Genomic DNA, 26,448 nt, shown 5'->3' with positions numbered 1-26,448 from the left:
TACTAATTGTTGATCTTGACGAATAATCTATCAATAGTTGTTTTTTTTATTGTAAAGACCATAATAAACCATGGGCATTTAGGAAGAAATGAATTAGATGCAGCACAGTAAGTTTTACAAATAAATCAACGAACAATTTTTACAAGTTTACAAAGGGAAGAATAAACTTCTCTACTGTTGGAACAAATGTATAGTTTTCGGGCAAAGATATATAAAGGTTGGAGCTTTTTCAAATTTTGAACTACTAGACTAAAGGAAACGCATCCACCACCAATTATTGCGCTAGTACAAAACTGTTGTGAGACGAATGCTCAAAATGAGATTTCAATATGCGGTCATTGAATACATGTTTTCAGCAGGAATGGTTCTTTTGGGATGACTAGACGTCGAGGTGTTTCTCACAGCATGTAGAATGAAAAAAAAAAAATCGGTATAATTTTACCGCCCCCCCCCCAGTGGTATAGCAGTACATCTGCGGACTCACTGCATGAAACCGATTTTCGATACCTATAGTGGACAGAGCAGATAGCCCACTGTATATCTTTGTGCTCAATTCCAAACAATTAAATCAGTCAAAATCATTTTACCATTTGCAATTTTTATTTTTCACAGTATTATACAACTACTGACCTCAGATATTCTAATAATTTCTAATTATTTTCGAGTACGAGTGTTTTAAGTTTAAAGTAATAAAGTGTTTCAAGAAATATGTAAATAAAAATTGTGCTTTTTATTATGAATGTTTCTCTTGAATATCAAATCGCAGAAGATATTTTTGGATCAACATTGTGAAACAACTAACAACATTACAGGTGCTTTAGTGTTTCGTGTTTATCAAATAACATAGGTCCCGATATAATTTTCGTTGGTATCCACCACTGGAAACCACTTCTATACCATCAACAAAATTTGTATTGAAGTTTGTATTTGACCACGCCGACGTCAGTTGGAATTATTGTACCTAATAACAGGATACTTCTGTAGTTAATTTCGTTTTGTTTATAATCAAAAGAAACTCGTGTATTATTTGAACCAAATTCTTGATAAACCCTTTTTTTGTCATGTCTCTGTTCTTTCCAAAACTAACCAAAATGTTTTATACTTGACAACTTAATGCAATCAAATTTTTCTTTAAGTCGAATTGAAAAGATACAAAAAGACTCAGAAACGTAATACCACAAATAGAAAATACCCAGGCCATAGTGAAGCCTAAACTATAAAATGATCACACCACAAGTGAACACAGAGTAGGAAATGGCCACTGTATTAACGAAGCCCAAAGTAAAAAATTGGCCCAAAATAGAAAGTTCTTTAACGTAGCTTTGTTTTTAACAGTTAAGAGCATTTAAATAAGTTTAAAATAAAAATAATTTTCTCATCAGTATAATTTTATAACACCGTAACTACATATTTCGTAGGCGGAAACAAAAAACAACATTTAACTGCACATTTAATAACCTTCACATTAGGCATACAGGTGACGTCATACAACTTTCGCTTGTCTTTGGGTGACTTCTGGCAATCTTTCAAGCTCAAATATAGTAGGAAATTTAACACTGGTAAATGAGAACGTAATGATGTAACTAGTTTTTTTAATCCGTGTTTGACTGAGCGCCCACACCTACGTATTATACCGTTTTACTAATTTTGTCCCATAAAAAAACGCTTCTTAATGACGTATCTATATAAGAACTTAAAATCCCATACATCATAACTTAAGCCTAATAGTGCAAACGAAGAACATAAGTTGCAGTTCTTCAGATACATCCTCAAGATGGTTACTTTCCTTCCTTCGTTTTTACAACGGAAGAGTAAGACTGGAACTGTCAAGTTGACTTAATCTGCTCAAAAAGAAAAAAAAAAATTTTTTTACATCAGGAAAGGGCTTAACCCCCTATACACTAAAACGGTTACACCGTCTTTCTTCCTTTTTTACTTTTCGTTTAAAAAGTTTTGAATTCCACCATTTAAATTTAGCACAAGTGTGCTTATCTCTCCCAGATGAAATATATCTTAGAAATAGGTGTGAATTTTGTCTTTTGTGTCGGAAATGTAATATTTGAATGAAATAGAACAGAACAGGTAGCTGATAGTAAAACGATTTTACGTGATGTCACAAGTCAAGTTTCACTTTAGCTTCTCTCCTAAAAGAAAATAATTTGCACATCTCTTATGCATTTCTTTTAACTCATTGTTTGTTTGTTTGTTTGTTTGTTTGGGAATTTCGCACAAAGCTACTCGAGGGCTATCTGTGCTAGCCGTCCCTAATTTAGCAGTGTAAGACTAGAGGGAAGGCAGCTAGTCATCACCACCCACCGCTAACTCTTGGGCTACTCTTTTACCAACGAATAGTGGGATTGACCGTAACATTATACACCCCCACGGCTGGGAGGGCGAGCATGTTTAGCACGACGCGGGCGCGAACCCGCGACCCTCGGATTACGAGTCGCACGCCTTACGCGCTAGGCTCTTTTAACTCAATATTGGTAATTTGTAGTCACTCACAATAGAAGCACAACATAAAAATATGGTTAAGATCTCAGCTACATCCCTGACTAGGATACGTAACTCAAAACTTTGGACAGTAATTATCTATTTAATACAGCCTTGACCAGAGTTTAAGCTAAGGACCAGTTTCCCAAGTAAAATAAAACTGACCATGTTTTGCGTTTTGAACGACGGTTTTTCTCATGTTGTGTTAGATGAACTAAAAAAAATAATTTAAAGACTCTAATGGTGTCTTCTTTCTCGCCACCTGTATCAATTTTTCACTGTAAAGTGTTGTGCGTTTCGCGCGTATCACACACGTATATTTTTTTCTTTTTACTTGTCATAGCATTTTTTTTCCGTTTCATGAGCCATCTTGTCTATCCTTTCCGTAATAAGAACTGGAAGAAGGCCAAGAGTTCACCTGCCTTCAGTACGCCCACATTACGAATCCTTGAGCCTCGTTTCCGAGTTTTTCGCCAAGACTGACAATTTCTTATAAACTTCTAGAAGGAAAATAAACTGTAATGATAACAAAGTACTTTTTTATTTCAATTCTCGTATAAAAACTGTATAGGCTCAAGTGTTAAATGTTTGCTGTCTCTTTGTAAAAAGGTATTTAAACAAAATTTTTAAACCATTTCCGACTCGACAATTTTTTTTTTTTTTACAATGTCAAATGTCATTGCAATCGGGAAACCAGTTTCTATAAATCAAAAGTTAAAGAAATGAAAAGGTTCTTTATATTTTATGTAACACTTTTTTCAGAAAGACTACATTAATAATATAGTTTACCCAAATTTTAAAAATTTTCGCTTACATTTGCGTTAAAATACGTGTATTAGAAATAATTGTGAAAACAGTGAATAATATATATGAAACGAATATACATGCATAGAGATATTTTTCTCCCATCTATTGCACGAAACTAAATTGTGCTAGAGTACATTCACGGTTAATAGTTTCAAATGGGATTATTTGTTTGATATCAGTCAGGTATAATGCCTGTAAAAGTACAAGCAGTCATACTCAGAAGTGTGGTGATGTACGAATGGCTACCAGGGCAAATATGCCAAATGACAAAAATTTGAGCTGTTGAAGGTTACTTCACGTAACAGATGGAAGCAAAATTCCATATTGCAATAGTACCTGTATGTTTCGTTTATTTATTGAATTTCGCGCAAATCTGCTCGAGGACTATCCGTGCGGAACTGTGGAAAGGGTATGTGAAACTTTACGCCTGATATAGGAAGGTGTTGAGCCAGCAATCCCTCTTCAGAAGTGTAGTTGTGGAGTTCAGAGCATGCTCTTGACGTGATATGCAACAACCTAGTAGAGAATTTTAAAATAATCTATTTATAAGTACAGATGTGAATGTTAGTTACGTCAGAACGGTAAGGTGCATGTTAGTATAATGTGATGTGTAGTTAGTACAAATAAAACTGTTATTAGAAATAATCAAATCAAAAGGCTGAAATGAGCATCCTTTCTTCAATAATAGGAAGACTAAAAATGGAATACAATTCTCTTTACAGATAAGTCTAGATTCATTTTCTTTGGCGACGACCAACGATAACTTATTCAACAGGTGGTTTCATGGTCAGCATACAACATCTATCATGGGCAATGGTGGTAGCGGTCTAAAAACATTCATGGAACCCTAACTTCTTATTCATCACGTCATTTCCTCAGCAGGCAGTCATCTTCCCCGAAAACAATAACTACAGTTGCGCATAAAATGTGGTGAAGCGATACCTGGAATAAATGCAAGGCCAGTAGAACAAAAACTATGCGTTAGCCCACATAGCGATATGTACGGTTATTATGAAAGATATATGGGCTTATGAAGACCCTGAAAAAGTCAGGCGAGTAGTAATTAAAGGGTTTGGATGAATTCTGGGGAACAGTACAGGTCATTTGGAACAACATTTTGCACTCGCACAATAAAAACTTCTGGTAACAGGATACACTGTTGTGTGTTATGTTTCAATTCACATGCATCTAGAACAGGGGTGGGCAACCTACGGCCCGTCAGCCGAAATCATCCGGCCCTCAGTCCCCAAACAAAATATCACGTCCACCCAGCCCGTGGTGGTCTTAAAAACGAATTAAAGTTTGTAACTTAATGTGGCCCTTCGTCCGCTTACAGACATGGCCTCTGGTCCCTGTGCGGAAAGAGGTTGCCGACCCCTGATCTAGAATTATTTTCAGGTAGCTGACGATTTCCTACAGAAATCTTGGTGGTTGGAACAGTTAACAGTTAAGGAAGTGATTAGTATTTGTATGTTTTCTTTAGGCCTTTTTAAGACAACGACCATCATTTTTTTGTTTTATTATATACCATTTAAGTGGATGATGGTTGTCCTTTCCATTTTCTCAGCAAGGTGAACTGAAAAGATAAGCACCGTTTATTTGTGTTTTAGAAATATGTATATTTTTTTCGTAACAGTTGACGAGTTCGTGAAAACAAAAGGCTGAAAGTTTGTGGATTTACGTAAAGCAGCAATAAAAAGGTTTTTCTTTCAGTTCTTTGTTTAGTAAAAAAAGCGATTTTCTCTTGTTACAGTACTATATTTATCTTCATAAATTGCACTAACAGTTCGCGAACAGATCAGCAAGAGCAATGTTTTGGAGTCATAACTCTAAATGTATCTAGGTTTCCTTATGTAACAAACTATTGGTCACATTTCCTTAGATTTCTGACAACTTTGCACGAAATACATTCGAGTAAAAGCGTCAAGTCAAAATCTCCATAACAGAAGTTTGGCTTATACCAAATATTCAAGGAATTTTTTTTTAACTATGTATGTTTATATATTTTTGGTGTAACTAATATTTTTGTGGAAGCGTACAATTTCGGTTAACAGTTTACAATGTGATTACCCGCAATCTAATCGGGCAATGCCTATAAGAGTACAGGGAGTGGTGGTATTTCCAGCAAGAGCGTGGTAATACACTAATTAATGGCTGTCTGGACAGGTATACCATATGATTAAAAAAATGAGATACTTACTAATGTTAGCTTCAGAGAAGTTTAAACAATACATCAAATCCTGTTTCAGATATTTAATTTCCTAGCGTGTATTTTATCATTGTTAGTAATTGTTGAGAACAAATCTGTTGTTTATGTAATAAGCTTGTTCGAACTGTCAATTTTCAGGGTTCACGGTTTGTGGCTTGTCATGAAAGTAGTTAATCCTACGTGTAATTTTCACAAAATCCTAAAAACGATCAACCATTAACAGAAACTTCAGTGTACAAAAATATTTCGTGTTTTCTATAATTAGACTTTCTAGTACTTCTACTTCTCAAGTTTTTCTTTAGTGCATGTTTCTGTTTATTTAACATATAATTATCTACTTTATCTCGGGGTGAAATCACGTTAAAACTAACATTGTACTTTGACAGTTCCATTAGCAACAGCAAACGAGGCTTAAGTCTCTTTTTAACAAAGGGGTTACGTAATGAAAACTCATGATGATATTAAATAAAGACAGTATTTTTGTACTCTATAACGGTAACTGTTCTAAGTTTTAAAAATGATAATCTCTTCAGTACCTTGGAGTCACTTACAAAGTCGATACGATTGTGAGGATTTGATCTTTCAATCATTATAATATTTATTAAATAAAACATTCGTAAGGAGGCGCTATTGATAAAGTAACATTTAACATCGATTTTTATCTTTTTTGTTATAAACAAATCCATACAGTAGGCTACTGTGATCTGTTCACTACGGGCCTCTAAACCGCAATTTTGGCGCTGTAAACCTTCATACTTCCCACTAGCCACCAAAGGTTGGATCTCTAACCGAATGCTATTGACACTTAACAAAATCGATAGAAACACACACGAATGCGATATTTTGACCTGTAATCAATATTCAATTTGTTAAGAGCAAAATCACAAGGAGACACTCTTTGTATAGTAACAATGAATATTTATCTCTTGTTGAAATTTAAAACTAGAAACGTTTAATACATAAAAAACGTAGTAAGAGTCCAAGAGATACGAATGTTTATCGTTCTTAACAAGATATTTTGGCAATAAATAACTTGAGAAATCTAATAATTGTCACATGCCAACTTTACTTTGATATTCAACAAACATTCGAGTAATAAAAACACGAGTTCAATTGAAACACATCCCAGGACGATTGAAAACAGTCACAAGATCAAAACAAAGGCAATGAATGACCTTTTCAGCCAAGCCGGACCACATTGGCAAAAAAAAAAAAAAGAAGTGCTAAGGTAGACTGAAATGTGGTTTAACCAACTAAGATCACCAGGCACAATAAATTTACAATTTTTAATATCAGAATTAAAACCTTGCCAAATCTAATTCACTTATTACTTCATAGGTGGAAACGTTTTTGCACGAAGGACGAAGTGCACAGATAAACAAATGTTCGTAACTCGAAGCCGAAATCTTCATTTCATGCAGGTGGCGTTTCGTAAAACAACAGTAAAGACATGTCACAGAAGCCCTTACGAACTACCTACTATCTGCCCACCACTGCTTAACCTATCCATAATAAGCCGCAGGAAAGCATTAATTGAGTATCATTTTAGTTCAGTGTACATTGCCTGCGTCTTTTTTAATCGTAAAGAAATTGTAACAAAAATTAAGTACTTAACATCATCAGTTATAAAGCGCACGTGACGTTTGTGTTTTCCTGTCCCATATTTTTTTTGTGCTTGCAGTATAAGAGAAGGAAAAGAGTGGAGGTGGAATTGAGCGGAGGCGTTTGAAGCGATGACGAAAACGACAGCTGCCCAACATTTTTCTGGCGATATAAAAGTGCTTATGCCTCCTCACAGTGTAAATTTTCCTAAAAGAAATTATTCCTTTGCTTGCAGTGATAAGAAATAAAAAACCACGTGTTTTAATGTACAATACATTTTGTTTCTCTAAATAATTATCTATACAAAAGTTTAAACAGGAAAAAAAAAAACGAGGCTTAAAAATGTATAGCTGACATACTCTGATAGAAAGACATCTCTGTAGCTCCAAGAACAAAGCGGTTTCAATAACTTTGCAGAAGACTAAGGTAACTATCAATAAGTTTCTCACTAGAGTTTTAAATTAGAAGACAGCCGTAGCGTACATTTAATATTTAAAAGATTTACACATGGAAACTGGCAGTTATGTATATTGTGAATTTCGTGCAAAGCTACAGGAGAGCTGTCTGCGCTAATCGTCCCTAATTTAGCAGCGATAGGTTACAGGAAAGGCTGCTAGTCTACGCCACACACCACCAACTCTTGGGCTACCTTGGCCGTATGTTTGGTTGTTCTGAAGAATACAACAAATTCTCACTTATGAGCTATTTGCGTAATTCACGTTAACAGATTTACTGAGCACAGTTTATGTTGTACAATAAAAATTAAATTTCTTAAGTTGGTCGTTATAAGGAAGAAGGGACAATACACCGCAAGATATTTATTGGGGTTATGACCGAAAAAGTTAACAACGGAAGTATCCAAATGATCATTCAGCGCAGCTTGATAGGTTATCTTTTGTACCGAAAACTTTAATGTCATAATCCACGGCTACAGTTGATAACATATTCAATATTCTGATGTTTCGAATATTAATTATATGATAAAGTTTATCTCCCTTTTAGCTCAAACAACTTTGCATAATAATAAAGTAATTGACTTTTTGGCTTGCTTGCGTTTACTAGCCGATCATAGTATCCATATCAAGTAATTAGTGATTTATTCGAAGTGAAGTTACATTCGAATAAAATGTGTACAGAAACCAACGTTACTTTACACCATAAAACCAACCAAACATATGGTAAAAATTTAAAGTAAAATTATTAAAATTCATAAATTGAAATTAAGGTAAAAGAAAAATTTTTGAATTAAAAACATAAATAGCATTAAATCCAATTTTTACATCTAATCTACAGCAGTAAGAGAAAAACTACAATAATACAAGTTGTAAAGAACTTTCTGTAGCATAATTCTAATTATCATAATTCGCCAGGAAGACTAACAGGTAACTTCAAAACCACCGTTAGCCATTTGAAGTTGACCTTTCCAGTTCTGATTCCGAGTTATTTAACGTTATGACCATTTGCAGAAAGTAAAGTAATAAAAGTTTTAAAAGACTTGTATCAAAATTTTAATTATAACTTGCCAGGATGACTAACGGGTAGTTCAAACAGCAGCGTTAGTCACCTGAAGGTGGCCTTTCCAGTCCTGGTTTCGAGTTCTTTGAAGTTAGGAAAATTTTCTAATTTCAAATCGAACTAGATGTACTTTGAATCTTAAGAGAGAACCACATTAAAAAAGGTCTGATGTATAAATTAAAAACTTAAATGGTAGTAAAAATATTAATGGCCTTTAAAAACTAAAAACATTTCTTAGGTGGACAGCGTTGCCTTCGCCAATAACAGTCTAACGTTACGGATAAACCTTGGGATAGAACATGTTTAAAATGATGCCGTCGCCGAGAGTCGTAACGACGGTAAAAAGAGTAAAATGTGGGTTACTGTGACCTGAGTGTTACACAAACAATACATTGGTACATCACTCCCAAATAAAAGAAAACGATTAGTCTAGTTAGAACATCTTCCTCTTTCCGATCCTTACGCAAGTAACGGTCAAAGTCCAATAGAGGGCTTTATTTGGAAAAGCTCGTTTTCACGTTGCTCACTTCAAGTCGAATGTCAACTGGCACGGAGCCGAGCCTTGAATACAAGACCAAAGTCCATGTATGGAACATGCATAGCAGTGATAGTGTCAGAGCAGACAGATTTAGCTGCGATGTCGGCGAGTTCGTTCCCGCGAATACCAACGTTGCCTGGCATCCAGAAAACCTGGATAGAAGTAGATGTTAAAGAGAAATGCGACAGTCGGTTTTGAATATTGGCGAGAACAAGGTGTGAACTAACGTGAAGCGATTCCAGGGCCAGTAGAGAACTAATCGAGTCAGTCTAAATAATGCAATTTGAGTACTGCTTAGTTTCTATGTGATCCATGGCAAGAAAAATAACGTACAGTTCAGTAGTGATCATAGAAACTGTAGAGATGATTCTGCACGCAACCACCAAACCATTGCAGAGTCCACACAGTCACCTGATTTTTAACCATCTATATAATAGGAATATATATAGGAATAGAATAAACAGGAATGGAAGGATGGTTCGAAATATGTTCAGCAAATAACAGACAGTATTTCCAATCGGGAGTGTCTGTTTTTCTTAGATGACTTAAAGATATGTTACATTTGGAGACTGTAATAAGCCATGGTGAGATAGGCTGACCAGTGGATGCAGCGATGTTATCCAAGGACAAACCCAATTCATCGAACTGCATCTGGATACGAAGGCCAAAAGGAGTAAAGGTAAATCATCTCATCTGTTCTGAAATAGCATGACCCACTGAGGAAGGAAAACACAACCCCAGGTGGTGTGCTTTGGTAAGGAACGGAGTTTCGAAGCACATAGTAAAGACAGCTGCAAACGGCAGAGGTGCAAAGAAAGTTCATGAGACTCTGTGTATAAGCTCTGAACTGGGGAAATGTGGAAAGCCCCAGTGTAAAGTCGAAGTCCTGGAGTCCACCATTTTAAGGATGAGGTCCTGGCAGAGGTATAGACCAGTGATCCATAGTCGAGTTTCGATCGAATAAGAGCAGGATATATCTTTAGCATAGAACATTGATCCACTCCACAAGTAGTGGAAGAGAGGACACAGAGGATGTTCAGTGCTCTTGTACATTTGACTCGTAGCTGCTTGATGTGTGTGTTATAAAAGGTCAGCTTATGGTCAAAGATAAGCCCCAAGAACTTTGTCTCAGGGACTACAGGCAGCACAACTTTACCGATACGGAGTTCAGGATCAGGGTGAATACCCCGTTGGTGGAAAAAAATGCATGCAAACGGTTTCAGAGAGAGAAGTTAAAACAGTTTGCTGTGGTCCACTTCAGTAAACGATTGAGGGCAGTCTCTAGCTGCCTCTCAATATACCTCATGTTCGACAACTGACATGAGATGTGAAAGTCGTCGACATAGAGCCCATTTGCAACAGTAAGACTGAGTTGTTCAGTGATGGCATTAATCTTTATACTGAAAAGTGTGACCTCAATAGGTATATTCCCAATTGCCTTTGAATGTAAGAGTTAACTGTGTTTAAATGTGGATGTTTCCACCAATATGTTACCAAAGCGAAGCTTTGTGACTGACTTTGGACTGTCCCTCCAGTCCTTTCTGCATTAAAAATGGAGATATTTGCCCTAAAGATTTGTCTGAAAGAGAATGTAATATAAAATGAGTTAGAGGTGTGACAGATGTTGAAGATTGCTCTTCAGAATCTTCAAGACATGGTCGTTTACCAATGGTCTGGTTTTTCACTATTATTTTTTAAATTTTGATTAGGGGAATCCATAATAAAGAAAGAATGTTTCAGTGCCAACTGATCCCACTCACCATAGAGCCCGACAAGGGGACACACTACAGTGCCAAACAGGGACACTGCAGCAACGAAAAGATTTTTTGAGCAATATACCCAAACACCAGCATCAGATACAATGTCCACAATACCAGTTGAGAACATCCAATACTGGTGCTTGGTTAACCCTAGCCCAAGTTGACCAGCCGATTATATAACCGAGGGGTTGTGCGACATATTAGAATTGTGTGCTGACACTAGTTTCATTGTATTTGATTTGGTTGTTGAATTAGACGAGCTTTGAGTTCTAATTTTCTTATTTTCGGTTGGGTTTGTTTTGAATTTCGCGCAAAGCTACGCGAAGATTATCTTCAATAGGCACCACTACTCACAACGAACCGTTGGACTACATTGTTACCAACGAATAGCGGGATTTATTATCACATTATAACGCTCTCACGGCTGAAAGAGCGGCCATGTTTGGAGGGAAGGGGATTCAATAGCCCTAACCATCTGGCCATGCGGAAGGCAAGACAGAATAGATTAAGTCCTTCAAGAGTGATGCACTTTTTATTGTTATTGAAGTCAATTTGTGACCCACTTTCAATTTATTACTTAAAAGTCATCATTTTTAATCATTTTTACCGAACTTTCGCTTGGAAAGTGCTTTCGGTATTCACATAAAAGTAGCAGCTTCCATAAGTAAAGTTTGAATATTTTTCTTCTTAAAAACTTCTTTATCGTTAAACACAAAAGTCACAGAATGGGCAATCTATTCTCTACACGCCGCTGGTATCGAAACCCGATGTTTAGTGATATAAGCCCCCAGACGTACCGCTGAGTCACTGGGGAGGTGTCTTAAATAGCCTGAAGTTAATCACATTTTTCAGCTTACGTTAGGGTTCATATAAAATCAGATATATTATTTAAATATCCTTCTAGTTGGTCACATAATTAAAGGATAATCGAGAATAGTAACATCATAGATGTAACAAAGAAAAACAACACATACAGACCATCCATTATCTAATTTTAATGCAAATCAGCCACCTGGTGAATTATATGATATGAAGCGTAGGTTGTTGTTTTTGTTCACTATACACTCGTAAATAAATATTTGGGAGATGTGGTTTCATATAATTACAGTTCAGGGCATTCCAGTAAGAAGTCTGCACAGTACGAACAGTAGTGAAAGGGCTAGTTAGTACCAATGTTGTATGTTTAGAATTCAGAGTACTGGCAAGGTACTGAAGTGTTGTCTTCCACACTTACGAGAGGAGTGTTTTTTGGTATCTCAAGTGTCTAAAGACGCTTGATGCCACGAGATACGACCTCCAAGAACATCCAAAACATGATCGATAAATGTAAAGAACTCTCCATTTCGTCAATTTCTTCCTCTTCAACTAACTTGTGGGCCAATTTAGTATGGTAGTGAGCATGAAGTATCAGAACCAACTGTCAGTATATGGTAGCAGAAAATGAAGGATGGAGCTCATATCATGAGCAACTCTAATGGTACAATTATGTATGAAGTAAACTTCACATAACCTATGAAAATAAAATTGTTCCATATGTTGTTGTCCCACAAATCAAGTTCTTAGTACATTTGTAGATGACTTGTTTTATGCCTTGAGTAGAATCAATCTCACTGGCCGTCTGTTATACAAACCAGCCTCTGATAAGTCTACTCGTATGTATACAAACGTGTTACGTTGCGACTGTAAACATTTGATCCAATCTCGGAGCAAATACTCTACAATTATAGAGAGTTAAAATCGACTTATCATGGTCGTCTGCCCGTGTTATGGATGACAGTCTCCCTTGTCTAAATATTCGAGAACTATTTCATATTGAGCTAACAAAATTTTGAGACATCTCCAACTAATTTGTAATGGCTTATTGTGATTATCTACTTTAAAACTTTCTGATGTGAAATATCCAGATGTCTTCTCCAAGAGCTACTTATAGGCCATGAACAATTTGGAGTACTTTGAACTTTGTGGTTCAATTAAAAATTAAGGACAAGATAAGATTATACAAGATCAATGTAGTGTTGGGCCAATTACCAATAATTTGTATTTCAGGTTACATTTTGGACATTATTTCATACCAGTAGTCTTGAACTGGCATAGTAACAGCATTGCAAGTTTTGCTTATCATTTATTTTTCAGTTGTGTTAATTGGTCGTGGGTTCGCATCCCCGTCGCACCAAACATGCTCGTCCTCCCAGCCGTGGGGGCGTTATAATGTGACGGTCAATCCCACTATTCGTTCGTAAAATAGTAGCCCAAGAGTTGGCGGTGGGTGGTGATGATTAGCTGCCTGCCTTCTCTCTAGTCTTACACTGCTAAACTAGGGACGGCTAGCACAGATAGCCCTCGAGTAGCTTTGTGCGAAATTCAAAAACAAACAAACAATAACAACTGGTAATTTCTAAATAAATGTGTGGAATGAATTTTAAGAAAAAAGGAGAATGTTTTTGGAATGTTTTGCATAAGTTACAAAGGAATGCGATAATTTTATTTTCTTGAAATTTTTACGTTCTATAGTAATTACTGTAATTTGAAAATGATATTCATTTCTTTCCATCGCATACAGAATTTTCACAAAACGCCATAACGCAATATATAAAAGAAAGACTACAACACTTAGTTTGAGACTAAAAGACGTAAATTGATTGATTATTTGGAATTAAGCACAAAGTTAGGCAATGAGCTATCTGCGCTCTGCCTACTACGGGTATCGAAACCCGGTTTCTAGCAACGTGAGTCCGCAGACATACCGCGTTGCCACTAGGGTGTAAAGACGTACCTTTGACACAAAATAAAGCAGGATGAATGATGAAACATATTCGTTTGATATCAATGTTCTTTCATTTTCTTCAGTTTGTTTGTACTTTTGTTGGCAAGTGTAAGACTAGATGGAAGGCAGATAAGTCATCACCACCCACCGCCAACTCTTGGGCTACTCTTACCAACGAATAGAGGCATTGACCGTCACATTATAATGCCCCCACGGCTAAAAGGGCAAGCATGTTTGGTGTGACGAGGATTCGAACCCGCAACCCTCAGATTCCGAGTTGAGCGCCACGTAATATTAGTTTCATGTAAATATATTTTACTTCTTTTCTTTTTCCAAACCATCATTTGTTTTAATAGTTAATATAAAATGAAACTTTGTTCTAATTGCCTATTAAGTTTCATTTTACGTTAGGATATCTAGATTTACATTTCGTGTTTTTCGTGGAATATTACGGATAATTTATACACGCAAGCGTATCTCAACCTTTCCGATACAAGGGACCGTCTTCCTGCCTCATTACGCTGTCACAAACCGCTAAAATGCCACAACAACAAAAAACATTAAGCTTTACATGTGAACATTGTCAATTTGTGTTTGTTTTCGTGAAATCCCAATTAATGTCAAGGTTGTTTTGGTGGGCTGGTGGTTAAAAATCACTGGAATATATTTGTTGTTTTTATATCTTTATGTGACGTCTATTTCATTAGACAGCCTATTAGTTTTTTATTCAAAGACAACAACCACAGCACTTTGCTTTAGCCGCTTTTTATTATTTGTGGTCCTTTTGAAGGTATTACCATTTTTTTCTTCTTTAGAATAACCCATGCATGTGTTAAATCGAGACTGTTTTAAATAATGTCTTGAGATACAACATAAATGGATTAGTTGCTATCTTGATACTTATAGTTAGAACCCAAGAGAAACGTTTAAAACCAAGTGACGCGTGTTCTCAAGAAACGGACGTAGAGCAGAAAGGCATGTTAGCAATGGATGTTCAGTGGTTTAAACCACATCTACTTTCCTGATCTTGTAACGAAACGTTTACCAAATATTTATGATATTGCAAGTGTGATACATTCTATTGAACAGTAATCATATTATGCTTCAAAACATTATTATAGAGTATTGTTTTTCTGAAATCAAATTAACTTGATGTGCAATGTGGCGAACTTTCTTTTTAAGAAGCAAATTGCACACCCAACTCTGCCCTTGGTGAAAGCCCAACAGATACATACGGTAAAAGTCTACAAGTGCAAGATAACTCTCAGCCCATAATGGGCTTTCTTTTTGTTGCTCTTGTAATGTCTTAACGTAAATGTTTTATGTGTTAAGGAGATTATATCCCTCTTTTCTGTTACCCTTGAAAAAACGGAAAATATGCAGAAAATTAGCAGATATCTAAAAGGATTTTCGGTAGTGTACATTCTCCAAGAAAATTGTTATAAGACAGAGGAAGTAAATTGTAAACGAGATGGTGCTATACTCGAGTCTAAAAGGCCCGGCATGGCCAAGCGTGTTAAGGCGTGCGACTCGTAATCTGAGGGTCGCGGGTTCGCATCCCGGTCGCGCCAAACATGCTCGCCCTTTCAGCCGTGAGAACGTTATAATGTGATGGTCACTATTCGTTGGTAATAGAGTAGCCCAAGAGTTGGCGGTGGGTGGTGATGACTAGCTGCCTTCCCTCTAGTCTTACACTGCTAAATTAGGGACGGCTAGCACAGATAGCCCTCGAGTAGTTTTGTGAGAAAATAAAAAAACAAACAAACGAGTCTTAAAAACGTAGCAAAACTTATAAAGCAGTTGCGCCACTTCTTGTTCAAAGTAGACCATTTCATAGTAGAGATGTGGGCAAGTTTTTTTAATTCTGACTTTGGTACATTTAATGTTTTAAATTAAATAATCATCTTAAATTTTGCTGAATGGTAAACTATATACTACTTAAAGAAGTAAGAGATATCAATAAAATAGTTTAATTATCAAATAATTCTCTAATTCAGGCTTAAGCACTTAATCTAATCCCAATAATAAACCGGAAGTTAAATGGTGGGAATCAGAAAAAACAAACAAACGGGAAACAGTAATATCTTTATTGTCCGCATTGTGGCTGAAAGCTTTATTATCGTTTATTTAGGTTATTATGGGAAACAAGCCAAAATGCTGAAAAATTTGATTGCAATCTTTAACTTGTAGAATTCTGTTATGATGGGAGTTGTTTTTTTTCAAACTCCATTATTTGGAATAGTAACAATATAAGGCTATAACAAAATAGTTTTATTTTTCAATACGGAAAACATTAATATGAAAACATTCGGACTAATAAGTTAGCATGAAAAGTTTGGTATGGTTTGGTCAACTCGTTTAGGGATGGAGATGTGTCTAAAGACAGACAGGGTTTTCCTTGATACTGGATAGTTACCGTTACAGTATAACTTGACATGTATAGTACGAACGTGAAGAACGCCTGTACTCCAATTTCAAAACACAGCTATGCCTTCCTTCGCTCGGAAGAGCTCGATAAATAACCTTTATTAAATATACTGCTTATTTGGTTTGATTTTAAATTATTATTGCGTGTTTCTGTTGTTTTCAATTTCGTTTTTTTTTTTCATTTTCATTTAATGGTGAGTCACATTGTGCTTCTACGTTAACAGGATTAGGACATTAGTATTTACGTAAGTTTACGTTTTATGTTAACATACAAATTGCAAACATGAAATACGAGACCCCAGAGTCGATTTTTAAAACGCAGTAATTTATCACCGAAAAGCCATCAATGAGGATATACATTTCTAAAAGTTGAAAGAAATGTTTTCGGTAATTTGTTCCCATACAATGCTTAACATTATACTTTCATTCCTTAAAACGAGTTTTATCAAAAAACCAGATAAAACATATAATATTGTAAATTCGAAACTGGCATGTTTACAAATGTTTAAAAAAAAACTGTGAAAATTCACTTGACACTTTTTTTTCGTTTTAAGTAAGAGCTTTGTGGTAATAGCTAGAAATGTTTATATGGTCTTACTTCATTGGAATTCTGTTTCCATAATCTTTATCAACGGGGTCATCTAAATTCGCATATCTTTAACATGACTCCGAGATGGTCTTACGTACTTGCGCTTTACAAATGCGCGTGAATCAACGTGCAAATATATGGTTGTTCAGAAGGAAACTTAACAAACGATATACTGTTTAAATTTATCGTGAAAGGACGAACGTCATGCTTAGAGGAAAACTGTGATGTTTCGTTATCTAACGAAGATTCACACGGGGGCATAAAAAGTTTTTTCTCGATCACCAAATTCCCCATTCAAAGTTTCAAATACGACTTTAAAATGGCTTATACGTATGACCTAAACAAAATGTTAATCTATAACTCTAGTATGAACAGTGAAAGTAAACTACACTACTTTGTTGCACTGCCCTATTTCTCACTGTTATTACACTGTGCTTTTCACTCAAAGCATAACGCTTAAAGGATCGGCATCTTTCACAATATGAAAATTGTGATGTAGCAACCTAATGCATTCTTTGATTGACCGAACTTTCTTTTGTGGACTGTGGTCATAAAGAAATATTTAACAGACACGTACACACAAAATCATTGAACAGCTAGTCCACCATATGATACCGATTAATAAATTATAGGAAACGTTATAACATTGTTCACATGCCTAAATAATGAAGTAAATCACCATAGGAGTATAGGAGTGTTAACGCACATCAGAACAATGTTAAAATCATAACGGCATTTGAGTTTACTTATAGTCAGTTCGCGAAAAAATTCCGTCGTGTTTATCCGACCTTGACAATCGGATTAATTACTTTTGAGGCGTTTTTCCCCCCCCAACTAAGAATACGTACTTCATGATATACGCTTCCAGTGTAAAAAGTTAACTTTTAGCTTTAAAATTCGTTTTATGTTTCCACCAAAAATACGAATTCTGTCGTTGGTTTCTTTGTGTCTGTCTATACATGCAATATTTTGGTCAAGTGCATCAGGGCCTTAACGAAAGAATACAAAGAATATACAAGAATTACAGATACTATGAAAACCTCCAAGACCATTACCATGACGAAGGATGCTACTACCGCCCTTGGTGTCACTTCAAGTGTTTGTTTTGAATTTCCCGCAAAGCTACACGAGGGATATTTGCGCGAGCAGTCCCTAATTTTGCAGTGCAAGACTAAAGGGAAGGAAGCTAATCATCACCACCCACCGTTAACTCTTTGACTACTCTTTTTACCAACGAATAGTGGGATTTATCGTACATTATAACGCCCCTACAGCTAAAAGAGCGAGCATGTTTGGTGTGACGGAGATTCAATCCCGCGACCCTCAGATTACGAGTAGAGTGCCCTAGTGATTACGAGTAGTTATGTAAATTTATGATTAATGAAAGATTATCTTAGGTCATGAAAAGTTCTTTCCCTTATTTATATATTTCTTATAAAAATGCCCATAAAAGCAACAAAACACAAAATCTCTTCATAGACCCAAAAGAAAAAGAAAAAACCTTAACCATATTTGGTGAAGATGCATCAACAGTGGCGAAGTTGTAGTTAAAAAGAAACCGCAAAAACACTAATAAAAACCACAAAATGCGAAACTGAAAATTTGTGTGCATTTTTCCCTCGACCTGATGAGCCTCCATCCACACCCTACGAAGTATTAACATGAACATACAATAGACAGTACTATTATATTTATATAGGTAGCAAGAATGCATTAGATATCCGTGTGACTTATTTATGGCGTCATATCTGCACCCTGAGAATGGAGAAAAATAATTTTCTCCGTCACGGGAAACCGAGGCGCAAAGGGAAAATCGTGGTCCCTATTACAAATCTAAATGCACATAGAATAAAATTTTTGCGAAGTTAGGTGTACACATCGTGTAATAAAAAGGTTTATCCTGCATCATATAAGCAAGAGTTCCATTATAGTATGATTCAACTAACTGTCAGAATATCACCGAACAGCAAGGTTCAAATACGGCGAGGTGGAGAAGTTTGGCCAGTAATGCCATGTGGAATGGCAACAAACTTGGAAATTTCGTTCTATGGTACCATGTAGCTAAATAAAATTTGTGACACTGACGATCTGTCGACCCTGAGGGTACGAGGGTTAAAATTCGAGGGGAGTCCAAGGACAGCCTACTTTACTATTTCATAGATATATTTGGAAACTTTGGCAAAAGCATCTGGTTGAAAGCATCCATCTAACACTAATTAACCATTCTCCACAGATCGGCCAGTTTGATTTAATTTATCAATGCTTAGTTGCCTAGGGTAGGCCGGTGATTAGGTTGCTCGACTCCTAACTTATGGTTGGAGGGTTCGAATCCTCTTGACTGAAAAAACTAGCTCCCTTTCAATCATGGGCGTCTTATGACGCTCAATACCATTATTCGTTGGCAAAGGAATAGCCTAAGAGTTGTCAGTGAGCGTTGATGACGGGTTACCTTCCTTTTTTTAGTCTATCACTGCTAAATTAGGGCCAGCTTGCACAGATAACCCTAAAGTAGCTTTGCGCGAAATTCAAAATAAAATCAAACTCGTTTTTTAGTATCATACACAAGATAACTGGCAGGCTTCCTACTATGGTTGTCTCAATAATTATTTCGTTTATTTATCTTAGTAAAAGTTTTGTGACACCATGAACTGAAACTGAAATAATTCTCTCCAAACATGTTTGGATACTGAATGCACGTTTGTTTGTAATAGGAAACAAACTTGTATTATATTGAACTTAAAACAACATGTGATGTCTTGCTACATTCACTTGTGCTCTGATCTGCATTACTTCTCTATCTAGCATCTAATGGTCATGGATATTGTGAAGACCACCATGTTCAGAGAAGGAAATCTGTATGTTCCTATATTCAAAACTAAAGAAGAGATGTTTTCTTCAAAGTTCGGTCAAAACATGTAGAGTAGGAAATTGTTAGTCAGGTTATTAGTATATAAAATATAATACATTTATAGGAGCTAAGATTAGATACTTCATCGTATGTTAACATCAAAGAGGTATTTTTGTGTAAAACAAACACACTACCTTACCAGTGGTCGTGTATGCATTTTTTTCTGAATGCATGTGGCTCAGTAAAGTTTGGAATGATCGACTTTGATTTTAAAGCGTGAAATCAGTAATTATTATTTACTTACACGCAAGTCAAATAAAACAGTGGAACCTAAATACAAAGTAATTTATCTGTAATAAAAATAAATAAATAAAATTTGCTTCAAAATGTGTTAAGTTAATAAAGATAGAAATTGTAACCTTTAAAATTTATTACCACGTTGAAGTTCATCATATCGTAGTTAAAACAAAATAATCAGAAGTTTAACAGCTGCAACGAATTGGCTGTATCAGAACGAGAGCCAGACGTAGCGTGGTGATTAGCGAGCTGGGCTGTATAACGGAAAGACCAAACTTCGAGCAACGATATGCTGCAAATGGTTAAATTCAGACATTTCACAATGAAATGAAATGTAACATTTGACTTGTATACATGTATCTATAATGAAAACGAACACTGTCAATGTGAAACAAACAAGTTATGTTAGACAAAAAAAAAAAAAAACAACCGAGGCAATTTTGTAATCTGTTGTTCACTATTAAAAAATATCCAACAATATTCAAACTAACAATTACCTTCATCCGCTGGAATCAAACACAACAGAAGTTATACGAAACAAATGGGGAACCTTAGCCCATACCAAGCAAATAGGAACAATAGTAAAAGATCAATTCGGCATTACTGATACGAATCTCGAAGGTGTTTTACAACACTGAACTTTGGTCACACTTCTGAGATAATGATGTAAAAAAATGTATTGTAATTCTTTAATTTGCGTTGTTGAATATTTAGGAAGTAAATTTTGTGAGAATACAATGTAAACACTGAAACTTTCAAAGTTATCAGCTAGTTATTAAAATTTTAAAAATATTTGCATGCAGTACTTAGAGTATAGTGAAGTTTTAGTTACGACTCAATTGGAAGATCCTTCATGTTAATCTCTTTGTAGGGTTTAAGAAGGAAGGGTTATCAATGTCTTAGTAGTAAGAAACGTAGTTTCTTTCCGTTCGGTCTAAAACAAATTAAAGCTTATTTTTAAGAAGGATACTGATGAAAACTTCACTATGAATAAATGTGATAAACGAGTTTTGTTTTATACAGACTCAAAACTGCTGACAAAGTCAAATTGAAATAGGCCTACTTAGCTATTGGTAACACAGTTTAACGTTAGGCGTAGTTAGCAATCGCCACATGGTGTGGCATTTTCGTGTCTCGTCCTTACAAAATTTGTTTTGAAATAGTCCGACTAAGCAGTCACTAATAACTCGTAACGTTAGGCCTACTTAGAAATCGTCAAAATGGTGTAACGTTTTCTTGGCTCACCCTACTAAAGTTTTTTTTTTTTTTAATAGGCTTACTTTGATACCGCCAGTATAGTGTAACGTTAGGCCTACTTAGATATCGCTAACATGGCGTAATGCTTTAATGTCTCTTCTTTACGAAAGCTTTTGTAATTCAGTAGCTGCAACACCATATGTTAATGTCCTTAAAGAATCCATCTAATGTGATGAAGCATAAACATCATTTATATTGGATAACCATATTAGGCTCGCTAAGAAAATTATATCAAGTATGTTGGCAGTGCCGAGCTAAATCAAAAGCCTGAATGTTGTTTCAACATAATGACTAATAGTAACACAAGAAGATTTTCGATAGCATCTGTTATTTAAACTAAGAGGTTCAACGCTACATCTTAATGTGACTAATAAAATTATTCATACTGCCTCTCCTCTTTATTTAATTGAAAATTCTTTTAAAAAAACATTTGTTTTTTCACCAAACAGGTCTTCTATGCCCTCTTTTCTAGAAAAATTCAGGTTTGGTAGACACGTGGGAAAAGGATAGCGATAGTATTTACAAATCACACGTGTTCAGTGTTCAATACACTTGGTTTAGGGTTAGCTTTGCCACATGTTTCCATGTTTTGAAAGAAGAGATTTTGTACTAAAGGCTCACTGTTGAACAGGCAAAAAAGTAATAATTAGGGAAGTTTTTTTTTTTTTAAATTAAGTCAGTCACTACTTTGGTTAACTTATACGATTATTAAATAAAGGAACATAGGATACTTTTCATTCGAAACAAACACTAAATTTAATTGTTTCAGCTACAATAACGTACATCACATTTGAGAAAAATGTGTGTGTGCATATACTTGTTTACAACTAACGAGCTATTGGACCAACTGTCACCAAATCTGCCTGGCATTACTGTTAGATCCATGGGGAGTGGTATGGAGGGGTTTTGTTGTTGTTGAATTAATGGTAGTTATTTAGTCCTCAAAAGGAAAAACTTTCCTCGACTGGGAAATTCGGGGATATTTCACGCTCATGGAGATTACATTTAATTAAAGTAGGCGTTAAATAATTGTATTAGGGTGTTAAGTTCCGATTTAAATTTTCCATTGAGAATTGGTTAAAGCAAAGGTGGCGAAGAAAAGGCAAAGACAGCGAAGCGAAAGGGCGACAACTATATACAAACATTGGCAGCCCATCAATAGGGTCACAGGATCAATAAATCTAATGCCTAAGAGATTGCAGGGGGAGCACCTCGAGAAAATTCACTTTTAGAGGACAGACGCCGAATTATCTGAAAGTGGTGTTCGTAAATGACTGCTTTTATCACAACCCAGGTTTCCCTGCGTCTTCCAAATATACCGGTTGTGATTAAAAACATGCAAATGTATTGCAGAATACTTACAATATTGCAATAAACTTATAAAAAACATTCGAATTGGGATCACCACAAACCCAAGAAAGGGTTTGTATTTTCTTATAGTAAAGTCACATCGGGCTATCTGTTGATTCCACTGAGGGGAATCGAACTCCTGATTTTAGCATTGTAAATCCGCTGTACCATTTGGGGACCCCAAGAAAGGGGCTCTCTCTTATACCTAACAGTAACTGAATTTTATTATAATTTTAATTATAAATCTAAAGTATTCTTGCAAATTTAACTAAATATACATTTTACCTCATATGAGTTGTTTGCCTGTATACTATTGTTGTAACGGTGTCTATTGTTAATTTATAAAATATAATGCAACAACTGTCACGACAACAAGCAGAAAAATGGAAACTAGATTTAAAGAAAAAAAAAACACCTTCACACGGTTTTGAACACTGCAACTCAAATAAGTAAAATATAACCATAGAAAACAATTAAGTAGGAAAACAAATATAAGCAAACGCAAAATCAAAGTCCTACTTATACAGCAACTAAAACCAAAATTAAACCAATATAAAGGAAAACTTTATACCTATACTAATTAATAACCTAACATCCAACTGCAACGTTCCTTAGAATCCGGTACTCGTTTATACTCTCGTCCCTAAAGCAACGGTCAGTTCCAAACTCTTTCTTAACCTAAAGATGACCTAGGAAGGTCAAAACGTTGTTCTCTCCTTATCAATAAAAGTGTCAATACCCATACCAGCCGTTTTGAGATGCATATTGTTTGGTGCGTTCGTTTCGATTATCCGGTACAAAATAGTTCACTTAAAAAGTTTTATTTCCAGAACTTCAAGTTCACCAAGCGAGTTTTAGTAGTTTTCACCCGAAAGACTAATTCCGTAGTTGAGGTTAATACAACAGTTTCAGTTACTAATGTTCCTCCAACTCAAACAGACAAACTGATTAACCAAAGTCTATAATCAACTGTCACATGATATCAATCATTATACAACAGTTTCAGTTACTAACGTTCCTCCAACTCAAACAGACAAACTGATTAACCAAAGTCTATAATCAACTGTCACATGATATCAATCATTTGTTTTCTTTTATCGAGCTCATACAGTTTCTACCCTTTCAAGAAAATTCCAGACGTTAAGCCAAGCACTCACAAGTGACATGAAAACGATATAAAAAAAGTCTTAAAAACAGCCTACAAAAATACAATAGAAAAAATATCCCAGCAATAAATCTTTGGTTAAATCACAGATGGCAGCTTAGTTCTAAATTTTTTTTATTTACTTTTTGTTTCATTTTTAGAAACGTATCAGTCATTGGCTGTTCTCAAATTAAAAATGGCTATTTTGATAAAAGCTTACGAGTTGGTGCTTTTAAAGAATTAGAGTAGCAAAGTTCCTTACTATTAGGTTTTATACTGTTTTATTCATAATAATTCTATTTTATTTGCAATGATAGATAGCAAGCTGGTTTTGTTTTGTTATAATATTACATCTCTGTACTCAAAACAGCTTAAGACAAAAATCTCAAACATTGCTTTCGCTCCTTTGTTGTGGTCCTAAGCTTTGTGTTCACAACAGCTCCACCTATCTTTAATTATCAAGGAAGTATTTACCTAACGTAATAACTGGAGCATGTCTCCTTTTAAGAAAACAGTGTCTAGCGAACCTAGAAATTTTAATAATTATGTTGCGGGGAGAGGGGGCATAATTACAGGACGTGTAAATCGCTATCTGAAGTTTTATCAAAGTACGAGGAGTTACTGGTGAAACTAGGGTTGCCACAGTCTAAGCGTTTGTATTTTTAATTTTTTACCGCAACCGACATGTTAATAATGTTAGCTGTAAACACTATGAATTTTAAAGACAATTGCATTTTTGTTTTGTTTTTGCGGAGAGGATGGGGACAAGCGCATTCGATAATCCGGAAGCGTTAGATTCTGTTATGATATGCATCAGTGAATTTATATTGCTAATACACCTATTTAGGAAAACTGAGGTTGTTAAGACTAACATGAAGTTAAACTCTGAGTTTACAGGTAGAATGATAAAATAAAACGTTGTTTTTGACTTAGCGGCAACGTTTTCGATATTCAATTATATATTTCTTATCACACTACACCCAACATGTTCACATAGGAAAGGGCCTACTTCTGGAAAAATAAAGAAAATCAGCGTAAGCTCTATTAACGAGCTTCTGCAGCAAAGAAAAATGATTCATTCTTACTTATGTGACACGTGAATTACTACCCTACTTTATCCCGTTAAACCTTTTTCTCCCAAGAAAGAGCAACGGCCAACAACTTGGAAACTTGCCAGTTGTTTGATTTGACAAAGCATTCACGTGACAGGTAAGAATAAAATCGTATTTATGCTTGTTTTTAAAGTAAACAACAAAACAGTCACTCTTTTGTCTCGACTGCAAACGGTTTCCAATTTTAACTTTTTGTAAATAGTGTTTTTCATTTATGACAAAACTACGAATTTCCGCAAGATTTGTGTTAAATGTTACTATCAGTAAACAGAGGGGAAAAATACGATATTACGACGAAGTTCTCCGATGGATAATTTAAAAGAGCGACATGTAGCATTAAGTGCTACCTGGATATTCTTTAAATACTGTACGAATATCGGTTCATTGTAGCAAGGTCTAGTTAGTGTACGAGGCTGCATATCCAAGATTCTGTGGTTCGCACACTATTATCGCAAAATTTAAAAAAGTACAACAAAAAACACGCATAATTCCATTATTTCATTAATTCCATGGAGTTGGCAGTGGGTGGGGTTGACTACATGATTTCTCTTTAATCAATCAACTTCAAAATCAGGGACTGCTAACGCAGGTATCCGTCGAGTAGCTTTACGCGAAATCCATACTAATTGTAACTAGATTTCGTAAATTCATTTTCAATGGCAAATGGTACTAATGTTTATGATTTTTTTTCCTCTTTTAGAAACCAATAATAAACATTTACAAATTGATGAAAACTTTTTTTCACGGCATGAACTTCCTAATCGTGAAATAGCGTCGTTCTCTTAATATTTTGTTCTTTATCATTTCTGAGTTTAGAACAAAGGTACAATGATAAATTGGATGCCACTATCTAAAGTGTTTTTTGTTTTTTTTACGTTAACCTCGTTTGAAATCACGAATCCAAACGTAAAGCAGCGCAATTCCTTTCAATTAAACAACAGAAACCAGTGTTATTTGTCTTGAATTGAATGTTGGAAATCAGGAGGTTGCGAAGACTGTAGGTTTAGGAAAGTTGTCATTAGATGAGAGTACCACAGAGGATTCACGGAAAATGACAGAATAAGGGACATATTTCCATAAACATAACACCAACATGTGTCGTTGGAAATTTAACTCTCATGAGATATGTAATATTTCGAAGCCGACTGTTCAAAGACATGTATCTGACAGTCTGTACAACCAACCAGACTTATTGGTCCTTCTTGAACTTTCACTGTAAAATTACGTCATTGATCAACTAACGTTCACCAGAGTTAAAACAGCGTTCCTCGGAACTCTTAAACTTCCAAGAATGAAATTAACCGAATTAAATCAGACGAAGCTCATATGAGAAATATAAGTGCGTACAAACGTAAAAAGGAAACCGCTATGGTTATAAACCAGTGTATTGAAATTAGATAAATAACTCATTTTGAAATATTCACAGCTTTATGTTCATTTGTATGTAACAGTGTGTTGCAGGGACGTGTTCACAGTGATGGCGTGGGGAGCAGACCTCCACTGAAGAACTCTGCCCTAACAGCTCCTAATTTGAGATATAATGTTTAAAATTTTAGATTCCCTACATTTCGAATCCCACTGACATGAAAATGCAACTTTTATTCTCTCAAAAGTAACTCCTTACCTACCCAATCCTCCAAGCAGTCTTCTTTGAGTAGAACAACCAATGAATTGTCAAACCCACTGAGCACCGCGAGGACACGAGCTTATCGTTTTCTTCTGTAAACGCGTTTAAT

The 26,448-nt window shown here is 35.5% G+C and overlaps 1 protein-coding gene and 1 long non-coding RNA gene across 6 annotated transcripts in view; both read right to left on the bottom strand.

Annotated features, from left to right (window-relative positions):
* The window catches only part of LOC143244371 (uncharacterized), a 70,600-nt gene that overhangs the window by 17,965 nt on the left and 26,187 nt on the right, over nt 1-26,448 (bottom strand). The window lies entirely within an intron of this gene.
* LOC143244374 (uncharacterized) lies at nt 1,561-26,448 on the bottom strand. The gene is made up of 2 exons (XR_013025044.1): nt 26,337-26,448; nt 1,561-1,841 (listed from the first exon to the last, which is right to left on the bottom strand). It is a non-coding gene; the product is annotated as an uncharacterized LOC143244374 (long non-coding RNA).

Source organism: Tachypleus tridentatus, chromosome 2 (assembly GCF_004210375.1).
Source record: "Tachypleus tridentatus isolate NWPU-2018 chromosome 2, ASM421037v1, whole genome shotgun sequence".
In the NCBI taxonomy this organism is placed as follows: Eukaryota; Metazoa; Arthropoda; class Merostomata; order Xiphosura; family Limulidae; genus Tachypleus; species Tachypleus tridentatus.
The sequence above is the reverse complement of the archived record's forward strand: the minus strand, read 5'-3'. Positions and strand labels throughout refer to the sequence as shown.